Source organism: Artemia franciscana, chromosome 6 (assembly GCF_032884065.1).
Source record: "Artemia franciscana chromosome 6, ASM3288406v1, whole genome shotgun sequence".
Classification (NCBI taxonomy): Eukaryota; Metazoa; Arthropoda; class Branchiopoda; order Anostraca; family Artemiidae; genus Artemia; species Artemia franciscana.
In genome coordinates, this window is record NC_088868.1 from 39,920,177 (window position 1) to 39,936,874 (window position 16,698).

Consider the following 16,698-nt stretch of genomic DNA (forward strand, 5'->3'; position numbering starts at 1 on the left):
ACCGGGACACTCAAAGAGAAAGCGACCGGGACACAAGGAATGTTCAATTAGCACTCACCATCAACAAAACACAGTCAACAAACCATCACAAATGACGACCGGGACACAGGGAGTATAAATGACGACCAGGACATAAGTAAAAAAAAACTAAAAAAAGTAAAAAACTACAAAAAAACTAAAAGAAAAAAACAAACTAAAAACTAATAAAAAAACTAAAAAAAGCTAAAAAACTAAAAAAACTAAAAAATGAAAAAAAATAAAAAAAGGCAACAAAAAGAAAAATAAAGGAGAAAAACAAAACTAAAAAAATAAAAATAAAAAAAAAAAACTAAAAAGAAAAAAGAAAAAAAAACTAAAAAAACAAAAAAATGTAAAAACCAAAAAAAAAACTAAAAAGAAAAAAAGGGGAAAAATACAAAAATTTATTTCATCATTTACCATTTCAAAAAAGAATGTATATACAGACTGGGACACCGGAATACAAATGACGACCGGGACACAGGGAATATAAAAGCCGATGAAGATGCTCAAAGAGTCTATGCCAAAAAACTTGCTGCTGATAGGGAAAGTCAGAAAAGAAAGCGTGCCGAGGAATCAAAAGAACAGCAAGGAAACAGGCTTGAGGCTAAAGAACGCAAAACCGCGCAGTTAGATGAAGATCCACCTGGACAGCGAGAGTCAAAACATATCAAAACTGAAAATGATAGCGATGATGATTGGGTTTGGGATTTTGACTTGGATAAGGTCATCAATGCCTACCAGATTTTAGTTAAAAAAACAAAGGTTCGGCGATATGTATTTCATAGTGAAGCTGAAAAATAAAGAAGAAAAAGAAAACTGAAAAAAGAAAAATGTAAAAAACTAAAAAATACTAAAAAGAAAAAACACTCAAAGAGAAATTACAGACCAGAACACAAATGACGACCGGGACAGAGGGAATATAAATAAGGACCGGGAAACTCAAAGAGAAATTACAGACTGGGATACCGGGACACAAATGACGACCGGGACACAGGGAATATAAATGACGACCAGGACACAGGTATTTAAGAATATCGTTCAAAGACAAATTTTTAATTGTAAGAAGATCGTTGAAAGAGAAATTTCTAATTGTAAAATGACTGAAGAACCTACAATGGCAACACCCGAGGAAGCTGCTCAAACGAATGTATTCAAGCCGAAGTAGCTGAGTTGGTAAAGCGTTATGTTTCAGCTTCTAGGTCCGAGAGGCTCTAGGTTTGAACCTTGGCTTTAGCATTAATACAAAAGAAGAAAAAAATTAAAAAAGGTAATAACTACAAAAAAACTAAAAAGAAAAAATATATATATATATATTTAAATATATATCTATATATATATATATATATATAAATAAGTTGTCTGTCTGTGGATCTGTCAGGTGACGTCATGTTTCTGTGTCGACTGACGTCATGTTTTCGACTGACGAAATTACAGACCGGGACATCGGGACACAAATGACGACCGGGACACCGTCACATAGGGAATATAAATGACGACCGGGACACAAGGAATGTTCGATTAGCAATCACCATCAACAAAGCACCGGGACAGAAATGACGACCGGGACACAGGGAGTATAAATGACGACCAGGATATAAGTAAAAAAAAAAAATTAAAAACTAAAAAAAGGTAAAAACTACAGGGACGCCGGGGGGCTCAGGGGGATATATAAATGACGATGGCGACACAGGGAATCGTCGATTAGCAATCACCATCAACAAAGCTTAAGGGCAATCATTAGAATCATGAGGTATAGATCTGAATACGGATTGTTTTCCCATGGACCATTATATGTTGCATGTTCAAGAGTCATTAAACCTGAAATTCTATTTACATGCACAGACAATGGGACAGCAAAGAATGTTGTATATTCGCAAGTTTTACGTAGTTAAAAACACCCACATATATATATATATATATATATATATATATATATATATATATATATATATATATATATATATATATATATATATATATATATATATATATATATATATATATATATATATATATATATATATATATATATATATATATACATATATATATATATATATATATATATATATATATATATATATATATATATATATATATATATATATATATATATATATATATATATATATATACATATATATATACATATATATATATATATATATATACATATATATATATATATACATATACATATATATATATATATATATATATATATATATATATGTATATATATATATATATATATATATATATATATATATATATATATATATATATATATATATATATATATATATATATATATATATATATATATATATATATATATATATATATATATATATATGTATATATATATATATATATATATATATATATATATATATATATATATATATATATATATATATATATATATATATATATATATATATATATATATATATATATATATATATATATATATATATATATATATATATATATATATATATATATATATATATATATATATATATATGTATATATATATATATATATATATATATATATATATATATATATATACATATATATATATATATATATATATATATATATATATATATATATATATATATATATATATATATATATATATATATATATATATATATATATATATATATATATATATATATATATATATATATATATATATATATATATATATATATATATATATATATATATATATATATATATATATATATATATATATATATATATATATATATATATATATATATATATATATATATATATATATATATATATATATATATATATATATATATATATATATATATATATATATATATATATATATATATATATATATGTGTCCCGGACACCGGGACACAAATGACGACTGGGACACAAATGACGACCGAGACATCGGGACGCAGGGATTATAAATGACGACCGGGACACTCAAAGAGAAATTACAGACTGGGACACCAGGACACAAATACACACCAGGACGCAGGAAATATAAATGACGACTGGGACACAGGGACACAACTATAACGGGTTCGCGGGGGGCACAGTGGGGATATATAAATGACGACCGGGACACAGGGAATGTTCGATTAGCAATCACCATCAACAAAGCTCAAGGGCAATCATTAGAATAATGAGGTATAGATCTGAATACGGATTGTCTTTCCCATGGACAATTATATGTTGCATGTTCAAGAGTCGGTAAACTTGACAATTTATTCATATGCACGTACAATGGGACAGGGAAGAATGTTGTATATTCGCAAATTTTACGTAGTTAAAAACATATATATATCTATCTATATTCACATGTGGGACACAGGGACAAAACTACAATGGCGCGTAACTAATATGGCGCAAAAAAAGCTAAAAAAAAAGGAAAAACATGAAAAGAAAAAAACTTAAAAAAAGGAAAAACATAAAAAAGCTAAAAAACTAAAAAGAAAAAAACCCAGGACAGAGGGAATATAAATGACTACCGATACACTCAAAGAGAAATTACAGACCGGGACACCGGAACCTAAAAAGAAAAAACTTTCAAAAAAGGGAAAAAATAGAAAAGGTAAAAAACTAAAAAGAAAAAAACACCGGGACAGAAATGACGACCGGGACACAGGGAATATAAAAGACGACCGAGACACAGGGACACAACCCTAGTGGGGACGCCAGGGGGCACAGGGGGATATATAAATGACGACGGCGACACAGGGAATGTTCAATTAGCAATCACCATCAACAAAGCTAACGGGTAATCATTAGAATAATGAGGTATAGATCTGAATACGGATTGTTTATCCCATGGACAATTATATATTGCGTGTTCAAGAGTCGGTAAAAGTGAAAATCTATTTATGTGCACAGACAATGGGACAGCGAAGAATGTTGTATATTCGCAAATTTGACGTAGTTTAATACTTACATATATATCTGTTTATATTCACATGTGGGACACAGGGACACATCTACAATGGTGCGTAACTAATATGGCGTGTAGCGACTTACGCGCGGTGGGGGGGCTTGGGGGGTGCGCAAAGCGCCCCCACCAACTAGGTATTGGGGAGGAAAAGCTTATGAACTAACAGCACTGATTTTTGCATCTCATAATTGTATTTTATAGGAATGACAGTCTTGTATACTCATTTAAAACAAACTCTAGCATTGTTAAAGAAAACTTTCTTAAAATGCGTAGGCCTTCACAAATAAAATGAGGTCTGAAAATAATAATTAGTTTTTTTTTACCCATTACATTCAAACCTTATCAAGTATTCACGTCACATCACCACTGATTGCTACCAAAACTCCATAATAAGCTATTGACAGAATCGTATTTAATAGGGTTGTATTCATTTGGGCTAGTGAGAAAAGTTAGCTGCTTTCTAATGCAGCTAGTTAGCTACTTTCTAATGAGAAAAGCAGACTTATTCGAATTCTAAAAGTGGGTAAATCCCTTAAAGAAAACCTAACTGCAGAAATTATCGTCTAAAATGTTTATAATCATTGTATTTAGTTACGTGTTTCGTGTGCTTTCCGCTGCTAGTTATTTTTACATTCGACTTGGCCCTTGTTGCCTTTCGTAATGTTATTGTTATTATATATTGTTACGTATAGTTATTATTATATTATTATAGTTGCATATATTATCTTCTATATATATAAAAATAAGTTGTCTGTGGATCTGTGGATCTGTGGATCTGTGGATCAGGTGACGTCATGTTTCGGCTGACGTCATGAAATTAGTTGCCATCATTTTTGTTATGACGATGCTTAGTATATTGTAAAACACATTAATTTGGTTAATAATATACCATTTAAAACACCAAAATGAACATGCTGGAGTAGTCACTCGGTGAGAGAGAGTGTCAGAACGGAGAATGAAGGTCCCAGGTTCAAATCCTGGTTAGGCTAAAAAGGTAAAAAACTAAAAACTAAAAAAAACTGAAAAAACTAAAAAAAGGCAAAAACTACAAAAAAAACTAAAAACTAATAAAAAAATAAAAAAGCCGAAAAACTAAAAAAACTAAAGAAACTAAAAAAAGGAAAAAACTTAAAAAACTAAAAACTAAAAAAAAGGAAAAATGAAAAATAGAAGAGAAAAAGAATACTAATAAAATTAAAAATAAAAATAAAAAAAAATAAAAAAGATAAAAAGCTAAAAAAGGTAAAAACCAATAAAAACTAAAAAGAAAAAAAGGTAAAAAACTAAAAATTAATTCATCTAAAAAACTAAAAAAAACTAAAAAACGTAAAAACTAAAAGAACTAAAAAAGTAAAAAAAAAACTAAAAAAAGGAAAAAACTGAAAAATAAGCGGGATATAAAACAGGGGGGATATAAATGACGACCGGGACACCGGGACATAAGAAATATAAATGAATCAGAAAATACAACTCATGTTTCCAAATGACGTCGTTTGGAGCCCAAATTGAAAATCCAGATCAATTTATGTCTACTTTCAAAGTAAAAGGGCAAATTTATCATAGAGCAGGGTCTCTTCTACCATTCTCAGGCGAGAATCATAAATTTTTACAATTGTACTTCATCAGTGATAGAAATTCTGAATTGAATGCACGTTGCGAAATTTCTCCCAACATTGAAAGGACAATCGTTTCCCAATTACAACATCTTTTCCACGAAAATAATAATTTAGTGCGTCTGTTCAAAACAGCCATCGATTTGATGCCTACTTATACGCATAAAATTGTTATTTCCGCTGACAAAACGCCTCCTGGCAAACATGTGCGTAGATACAATGCTCCAACTATCGACGAAGTGGCCATCGTTATGGTCGGTGATCAGTTTTTACCTCGAGATATTATTCTCAGGGTTTCCACCACACGTGCTACAACTAAAAATAGGCCTACCAATAATACTTTTAAGAAATATAAACCCACCAAAGCTTTGCTATGGCACTCGACCTGCCGTAAAAAAAACAATGGAAAACCTACTAGAGGCCACAATCTTGACAGGGCCTTTTGAGGGTGAGGCTGTTCTTATTCCTCGCATTCCCAAGATTCCAACGGATCTGCCTTTTCAATTTAAAAGATTGCAATTCCCAATTCGATTAGCATTTGCAATCACCATTAACAAAGCTCAAGGTCAATCATTAGAAAAATGTGGTATAGATCTTAATACTAATTGTTTTTACCATTGACAATTGTACGTTGCATGTTCGAGGGTCGGTAAACCTGATAATCTATTTATATGCAGCGACAATTGGACAGCGAAGAATGTTGTATATTCGCAAGTTTTACGCAGTTAATTTGTATTTTATCTATCTATCTATCTATCTATCTATATAAAAACGAGTTGTATGTATGCATGTTTGTTTGTTTGTAAAAAGAGCGTTTGCATATGATGTCATTATTAGTACATACGGCTTTGTATATGCTGAGACAAAGAGAAAGCCAAGAATGTTGTATATTCGCAATTTTTACGTAGTTTAACTCCTGCAGACGAAATGAATGCTTGCCTAAAAAATTCTAATTTATAGGCAAACGTAAAAATATTAAAATTAACTACAAATATGCGTGTCCGATTGCAAAACGATGACTCTGGTCAAACAGTAGACTCAATTTCAGGACGTATACAACTACCTGCTGATTTCTGTAATTTAGTGACGTCCAAAAATGAATTGATTGAAAAAGTATTTCCGAATATTCTAAAAAATTATAAAAATAATAAATGGCTAAGTGAAAGAGCGATTCTCGCACCCAAAAATATAGACGTCCACGAAATCAACAATATTGTTTTGAACAAGATTCGAGACCATGCAGTCCTTTACAAGTCAGTCGACACAGTTTTGGAACCAAATGAAGCGGTTAATTATCCATCTGAATTTTTAAATTCCATAGATCCTTCAGGGTTTCCACCACACGTGCTACAACTAAAAATAGGCGTACCAATAATACTTTTAAGAAATATCAACCCACCAAAGCTTTGCAATGGCACGCGACTTGCCGTAAAAAAAAAACAATGGAAAACCTAATAGAGGCCACAATCTTGACAGGGCCTTATGAGGGTGAGGCTGTTCTTATTCCTCGCATTCCCATGATTCCAACGGATCTGCTTTTTCAATTTAAAAGATTGCAATTCCCAATTAGATTAGTATTTGCAATCACCATTAACAAAGCTCAAGGTCAATCATTAGAAAAATGTGGTATAGATCTTAATCCTGATTGTTTTTCCCATGGACAATTGTACGTTGCATGTTCGAGGGTCGGTAAACCTGACAATGTATTTATATGCAGCGACAATTGGACAGCGAAGAATGTTGTTTATTCGCAAGTTTTACGCAGTTAATTTGTATTGTATCTATCTATATAAAAACGAGTTATGTGGATGCATGTTTGTTTGTTTGTAAAAAGAGCGTTTGTATATGACGTCATTATTAGTACATACGGCTTTGCATATGCACAGACAATGGGAAAGCCAAGAATGTTGTTTATTCGCAATTTTTGCGTAGTTTGAAACACATATATAAATCTATTTATATTCACAGGTGGGACACAGGGACACAACTACAATGGCGCATAACTAATATGGCTCGTAACGACTTACGCGCGCGGGGGGGCTTGGGGGGCGCGAAGCGCCCCACCAACTAGGTGTTGGGGTGGCGCGAAGCGCCACCCCAACAGCTAGTAGCTATATATAGCTACTATATATAGTTATACTATATACTGATATACATATAGTGATCATATATCTTTATATATTATAGATTCTTGTGGCATTCGCATATGTTATAGATAATTGATTTTATAGATCAAGGTATGACATATAGGTAATATAGATATAGGTAGTATTAGGTGGTATAGGTAGGCAAGTATTACTATTATTACTATAGGTTATAGTTAATTATGCACCCAGGAAACTAACAGTAAAAGTTTATTCTTAATTAAAAAAAATATTGAGCAAGCTTTTTTTGTATTTTTCTATTATGGTTCACGAAAAAAAAAATGTTAGAAATAAACCAGGAACAGGTCGACAATACGACTAAAGCTTTATTAGGTAAATCTCTATTCATATTTTCTGAGCATAGCTCGTAGTTCAGGTTTTCAAGGAGACCTTATTTGTTCTTGGGCTTGATTGTTTCTAGGTGGTTTATATACCCAAATTTTAATGGTTGGTAGCAAATGATTCTGGGAGAGATTGACCTGTTTCTTAAAAGCGCATACAGAATACATCCTGTGTTTGCATGCTTTAAAATTATTCATTTGTTTTATTAATTCTCAGTGGCAAATCACACGAAAGGAGTAGTCGTAAAAACTTAGGTAGGAGCTCATTTGATCTCAAATGTGACATTTAAGATCAAATGAGCCTTTAAGATTTAAAATAATCGCCTGGTGACAAGATTTCATTATTGGTGGGGAAGAGGGAGGGAACCTGGGGATTAAAGAAAAACAAACATAAAAGTGAATCGCACATAATAGTTGTCCAACATTACAAATCGCTTTTTTGTTGAGGAGTAGGGAGAGGCAGAAGGATTTGGGAACAGATTAGAGTGGTCCATAACTCCTATAGTGACCATAGGTGGTATATATATATATATATATATATATATATATATATATATATATATATATATATATATATATATATATATATATATATATATATATATATATATATATATATATATATATATATATATATATATATATATATATATATATATATATATATACTAGCTGTTGTTGTACATATATATAACAACACCTAGTTGGTGGGGTCATTTTGCCCCCACCAAAATAATCCGTAATTTTCTTTTTCTTCTTTATTTTTCATTTTTTTTCCTTTTTTTCGTTTTTTTTTTCTTTTTCTATTTTTAATTTTTTTTAACTTTTTTATTAGTTTTTAGTTTTTCTTTTTTTTGATTATTTTTGTAGTTTTATCCTTTTTTTCGTTTTTTTTTCTAGTTTTTTTAGCTTTAGTTTTTTTTTAGCTTTTTTAGTATTTTTTTTCTTAGTTTTTTTTGTAGTTTTTACCTTTTTTAGTTTTTTTTCTTCTTTTGTATTCAAGGTTCGAACCTGGAACCTCTCGGATCTATAACCTGAAGCATAAAGCTCTACCAAATCAGCTACTTCGGCTTGAATACATTCGTTTTTGAATTGGTATATGATGAAATAATTGAGACGTCATATGCGGACTTATAATGACGTCACTCGACAGACAGACAGACAGACAGACAGCTTATTTATATATATTATCTATCTATCTATATTATCTATATTATACTAGCTGTTGGGGTGGCGCTTCGCGCCACCCCAACACCTAGTTGGTGGGGCGCTTCGCGCCCCCCCAAGCCCCCCCCGCGCGCGTATGTCGTTGCGCGCCATTGTAGTTGTATCCCTGTGTCCCACCTGTGAATATAGATAGATTTATATATGTGTTTCAAACTACGTTAAAATTGCGAATATACAACATTTTTGGCTTTCCCACTACTGGGAGCTTTCCGTTTCCAATTGCCAGCAATTGATCTGAAAATGTTTGACCAGAGTCATCGTTTTGCAATCGGACACGCATATTTGTAGTTAATTTTAATATTTTTACGTGTGCCCATAAATTAGAATTTTTCAGGCAAGCATTCATTTCGTCTGCAGGAGTTAAACTACGTAAAAATTGCGAATATACAACATTCTTGGCTTTCCCATTGTCTGTGCATATACAAAGCCGTATGTACTAATAATGACGTCATATGCAAACGCTCTTTTTACAAACAAACAAACATGCATACACACAACTCGTTTTTATATAGATAGATAGATATAGATATATATATATATATATATATATATATATATATATATATATATATATATATATATATATATATATATATATATATATATATATATATATATATATACATATATATATATATATATATATATATATATATATATATATATATATATATATATGTATATATATATATATATATATATATTATATATATATATATATATATATATATATATTGGGGTGGCGCGAAGCGCCACCCCAACAGCTAGTATCTATATATATAAAAATAAGTTGTCTGTCTGTGGATCAGGTGACGTCATGTTTCTGTGTCGACTGACGTCATGAAGTTAGTTGTCGTCATTTTTGCTATGACGGTGACGTCATTAAAGATATTTAAGACATATATGTTCACGTAGAAATCTATTAATGTTTAAGTTAAAAATGACTGATGAACTTACAATGGCAAAAGCCGATGAAGATGCTCAAAGAGTCTATGCCAAAAAACTTGCTGTTGATAGAGAAAGTCAGAAAAGAAAGCGTGCCGAGGAATCAAAAGAACAGCAAGGAAACAGGCTTGAGGCTAAAGAACGCAAAACCGCGCAGTTAGATGAAGATCCACCTGGACAGCTAAAAAATACTGTAAAGAAAAAACACTCAAAGAGAAATTACAGACCGGGACACAAATGACGACCGGGAGAGAGAAAATATAAATAACGACCGGGACACTCAAATAGAAATTACAGACTGGGATACCGGGACACAAATGACGACCGGGACACAGGGAATATAAATGACGACCAGGACACAGGTATTTAAGAATATCATTCAAAGACAAATCTTTAATTGTAAGAAGACCGTTGAAAGAGAAATTTCTAATTGTAAAATGACTGAAGAACCTACAATAGCAACGGTACCACCATCGAAGTAGATAACCAGTGGGTTGTTCCATATTCCCCATTATTATCAAAAACATTTACTGCACACATAAACGTTGAATACTGTAACTCCGTAAAGGCAATCAAATACATATGTAAATACGTCAACAAAGGCAGTGACATGGCAGTTTTTGGCTTGCAGCCCGAAATCAAAGATTTCGACGAAATCGTACAATATCAGGCTGGAAGATACATAAGCAGTAATGAAGCTGTTTGGCGAATTCTTTCATTTCCGATACATGAACGTAGTGCTGATTTCTGTAATTTAGTGACGTCCAAAAATGAATTGATTGAAAAAGTATTTCCGAATATTCTAAAAAATTATAAAAATAATAAATGGCTAAGTGAAAGAGCGATTCTCGCACCCAAAAATATAGACGTCCACGAAATCAACAATATTGTTTTGACCAAGATTCGAGACCAGGCAGTCCTTTACAAGTCAGTCGACACAGTTTTGGAACCAAATGAAGCGGTTAATTATCCATCTGAATTTTTAAATTCCATAGATCTTTCGGGGTTTCCACCACACGTGCTACAACTAAAAATAGGCGTACCAATAATACTTTTAAGAAATATCAACCCACCAAAGCTTTGCAATGGCACGCGACTTGCCGTAAAAAAAACAATGGAAAACCTACTAGAGGCCACAATCTTGACAGGGCCTTTTGAGGGTGAGGCTGTTCTTATTCCTCGCATTCCCATGATTCCAACGGATCTGCCTTTTCAATTTAAAAGATTGCAATTCCCAATTCGATTAGCATTTGCAATCACCATTAACAGAGCTCAAGGTCAATCATTAGAAAAATGTGGTATAGATCTTAATACTGATTGTTTTTCCCATGGACAATTGTACGTTGCATATTCTAGGGTCGGTAAACCTGACAATCTATTTATATGCAGCGACAATTGGACAGCGAAGAAGTTGTATATTCACAAGTTTTACGCAGTTAATTTGTATTGTGTCTATCTATCTATTTATCTATATAAAAACGAGTTGTGAGTATGCATGTTTGTTTGTTTGTAAAAAGAGCGTTTGCATATGACGTCATTATTAGCACATACGGCTTTGTATATGCACAGACAATGGGAAAGCCAAGAATGTTGTATATTCGCTATTTTTACGTAGTTTAACTCCTGCAGACGAAATGAATGCTTGCCTGAAAAATTCTAATTTATGGGCACACGTAAAAATATTAAAATTAACTACAAATATGCGTGTCCGATTGCAAAACGATGACTCTGGTCAAACATTTTCAGATCAATTGCTGGCAATTGGAAACGGAAAGCTCCCAGTAGTGGGAAAGCCAAAAATGTTGTATATTCGCAATTTTTACGTAGTTTGAAACACATATATAAATCTATCTATATTCACAGGTGGGACACAGGGACACAACTACAATGGCGCGTATTTAATATGGCGCGTAACGACTTACGCGCGCGGGGGGGAGGGCTTGGGGGGCGCGGAGCGCCCCACCAACTAGGTATTGGGGTGGCGGGAAGCGCCACCCCAACAGCTAGTATTATATAAAAATAAGTTGTCTGTCTGTGGATCAGGTGACGTCATGTTTCTGTGTCGACTGAAGTCATGAAGTTAGTTGTCGTCATTTTTGTTATGACGGTGACGTCATTAAAGATATTTAAGACATATATGTTCACGTAGAAATCTATTAATGTTTAAGTTTAAAATGACTGCTGAACTTGACAAAATGAAATGACTGATGAACAATGGCAAAAGCCGATGAAGATGCTCAAAGAGTCTATGCCAAAAAACTTGCTGCTGATAGAGAAAGTCAGAAAAGAAAGCGTTCTGAGGAATCAAAAGAACAGCAAGGAAACAGGCTTGAGGCTAAAAAACGCACAACCGCACAGTTAGATGAAGATCCACCTGGACAGCGAGAGTCAAAACATATCAAAACTGAAAATGATAGCGATGATGATTGGGTTTGGGATTTTGACTTGGATAAGGTCATCAATGCCTACCAGATTTTAGTTAAAAAAACAAAGGCTCGGCGATGTGTATTTCATAGTGAAGCCGAAAAATAAAGAAGAAAAAGAAAACTGAAAAAAGAAAAAATGTAAAAAACTAAAAAATACTAAAAAGAAAAAACACTCAAAGAGAAATTACAGACCGGGACACAAATGACGACCGGGACAGAGGGAATATAAATAACGACCGGGACACTCAAAGAGAAATTACAGACTGACGTCATGAAGTTCGTTGTCGTCATTTTTACATCAGAAATTTATAACTACACTTTAGTTATTATAGAAGATTTGTGCGTACGTATGGCAAACAAACCTCTTCAGGATTTGGGAATGCCTTCACCTAACCGTATCGCTGCTGTTTCGACATGTGTAGAATTGAATCGTGAACAAAGTTACAGTACGAGTGATCTATTGTCGTATGGACAAAATAACATTTCTAAGTTAACGTCAGAACAAAAAGACATTTATGATACGATATTTAATTGTGTCGATAACAACGTTGGAGAAATTTTCTTTTTGGATGCGCCAGGAGGTACTGGTAAAACGTTTGTGATAAAACTGATTCTGGCATCAATTCAATCAAAAAATGATATAGCGTTGGCAATTGCGTCGTCCGGAATAGCCGGAACATTGCTGCCTGGTGGAAGAACTGCTCATTCCGCTTTGAAATTGCCTCTGAATTTGCATTCTACAGAAACTCCCACGTGCAATATTTCCAAATCATCTGGGATGGGTAAAGTATTGCAGCAATGCAAACTTATTATTAGGGATGAGTGCACAATGGCACACAAAAAATCGCTCGAGGCGCTGGATCAATGCTTGAAAGATTTGAGAGGGAAGTCGAAACCCTTTGGCAGCACATTAATATTGCTTGCGGGAGGTTTCAGGCAAACATTACCTATAATACTTAGATCAACTCCTGCAGACGAAATGAATGCTTGCCTGAAAAATTCTAATTTATGGGCACACGTAAAAATATTAAAATTAACTACAAATATGCGTGTCCGATTGCAAAACGATGACTCTGGGCAAACATTTTCAGATCAATTTCTGGCAATTGGAAACGGAAAGCTCCCAGTAGACTCAATTTCAGGACGTATACAACTACCTGCTGATTTCTGTAATTTAGTGACGTCCAAAAATGAATTGATTGAAAAAGTATTTCCGAATATTCTAAAAAATTATAAAAATAATAAATGGCTAAGTGAAAGAGCGATTCTAGCATCCAAAAATATAGACGTCCACGAAATCAACAACATTGTTTTGACCAAGATTCGAGACCAGGCAGTCCTTTACAAGTCAGTCGTCACAGTTTTGGAACCAAATGAAGCGGTTAATTATCCATCTGAATTTTTAACTTCCATAGATCTTTCAGGGTTTCCACCGCACGTGCTACAACTAAAAATAGGCGTACCAATAATACTTTTAAGAAATATCAACCCACCAAAGCTTTGCAATGGCACGCGACTTGCCGTAAAAAAACAATGGAAAACCTAATAGAGGCCACAATCTTGACAGGGCCTTTTGAGGGTGAGGCTGTTCTTATTCCTCGCATTCCCATGATTCCAACGGATCTGCCTTTTCAATTTAAAAGATTGCAATTCCCAATTCGATTAGCATTTGCAATCACCATTAACAAAGCTCAAGGTCAATCATTAGAAAAATGTGGTATAGATCTTAATACTGATTGTTTTTCGCATGGACAATTGTACGTTGCATGTTCGAGGGTCGGTAAACCTGACAATCTATTTATATGCAGCGACAATTGGACAGTGAAGAATGTTGTATATTCGCAAGTTTTACGCAGTTAATTTGTATTGTATCTATCTATCTATCTATCTATATAAAAACGAGTTGTGTGTATGCATGTTTGTTTGTTTGTAAAAAGAGCGTTTGCATATGACGTCATTATTAGTACATACGGCTTTGTATATGCACAGACAATGGGAAAGCCAAGAATGTTGTATATTCGCAATTTTTACGTAGTTTAACTCCTGCAGACGAAATGAATGCTTGCCTGAAAAATTCTAATTTATGGGCACACGTAAACATATTAAAATTAACTACAAATATGCGTGTCCGATTGCAAAAAGATGACTCTGGTCAAACATTTTCAGATCAATTGCTGGCAATTGGAAACGGAAAGCTCCCAGTAGTGGGAAAGCCAAGAATGTTGTATATTCGCAATTTTTACGTAGTTTGAAACACATATATAAATCTATCTATATTCACAGGTGGGACACAGGGACACAACTACAATGGCGCGTAACTAATATGGCGCGTAACGACTTACGCGCGCGGGGGGACTTGGGGGGGTGCGAAGCGCCCCACCAACTAGGTGTTGGGGTGGCGCGAAGCGCTACCCCTACAGGTAGTATCTATATATATATAAAAATAAGTTGTCTGTGTGTGTGTGGGTCTGTCTGTCGGGTGACGTCATTTTTGTGTGTTGACTGACGTCATGAAGTTAGTTGTCGTCATTTTTGTTATGACGGTGACGTCATTAAAGATATTTAAGACATGCGTTCACGTAGAAATCTATTAATGTTTAACTGTAAAATGACTGATGAACTTACAATGGCAACAGCCGAGGAAGATGCTCAAAGAGTCTATGCCAAAAAACTTGCTGCTGATAGAGAAAGTAAGAAAAGAAAGCGTGCCGAGGAATCAAAAGAACAGCAAGGAAACAGGCTTGAGGCTGATAGAGAAAGTAAGAAACGAAAGCGTGCCGAGGAATCAAAAGAACAGCAAGGAAACAGGCTTGAGGCTGATAGAGAAAGAAAGAACAGCAAGCGTGCCGAAGAACTACAAGAGCAACGCAAAACCATGCCGAGGAACTACCAGAGCAACATGAAACCAGACTTGCTGCTAAAAGAGAAAGTGAAAAAAGAAGGCGTGCAGAGGAATCACAAGAACAGCAAGAAATCAGACTTGCTGCTGAAAGAGAAAGTAAGAAAAGAAAGTGTGCCGAGGAATCAGAGCAACCTGAAAGTTATCGCCTGGCATTCAGGTACAGCCCAGTCGATGATTATAGCTTGAGTAGATGTGTTCAAATCGGGACTATGTCTAAAATTTTTCCCTATTGCAAGGCCTTGAAATTCAATGGTGAAACAATGGGAATGTGTTGCGCCTCAGGAAAAGTTAAACTTCCTCTATTGGCTGCACCACCAGAGCCATTGAAGACTTTCCTTACTGGAACTACGTCAGAATCTAAGCGTTTTTTGTCACAAATCAGAAAATATAACTCATGTTTCCAAATGACGTCGTTTGGTGCCCAAATCGAAAATCCAGATCAATTTATGTCTACTTTCAAAGTAAAAGGGCAAATTTATCATAGAGCAGGGTCCCTTCTACCATTCTCAGGCGATAATCATAAATTTTTACAATTGTACTTCATCAGTGTTAGAAATTCTGAATTGAACGCACGTTGCAAAATTTCTCCCAACGTTGAAAGGACAATCGTTTCCCAATTGCAACATCTTTTCCACGAAAATAATAATTTAGTGCGTCTGTTCAAAACAACCATCGATTTGATGCCTACTGATACGCATAAAATTGTTATTTCCGCTGACAAAACGCCTCCCGGCCAAAATGTGGGTAGATACAATGCTCCAACTATCGACGAAGTAGCAATCGTTATGGTTGGTGATCAGTTTTTACTTCGAGATATTATTCTTCATAAGCGAAACGCTCAGTTGTTAAGAATTGCTGAAACTCATCGATGCTACGATGCCCTACAATATCCTATCATTTTTTGGGATGGAGCCGACGGCTATCACTTTAATATTAAATTGATGAATCCAGCCACTAACAAAGAAATGAATAAGAAATGCAGTGCAATGCATTATTATTCCTATAGACTAATGATTCGGCAGGATGAAGAAAATTATATTTTAAAATGTCGTCAATTGTTTCACCAATTCGTCGTTGATATGTATGCTAAAATTGAATCAGAACGTTTGCTA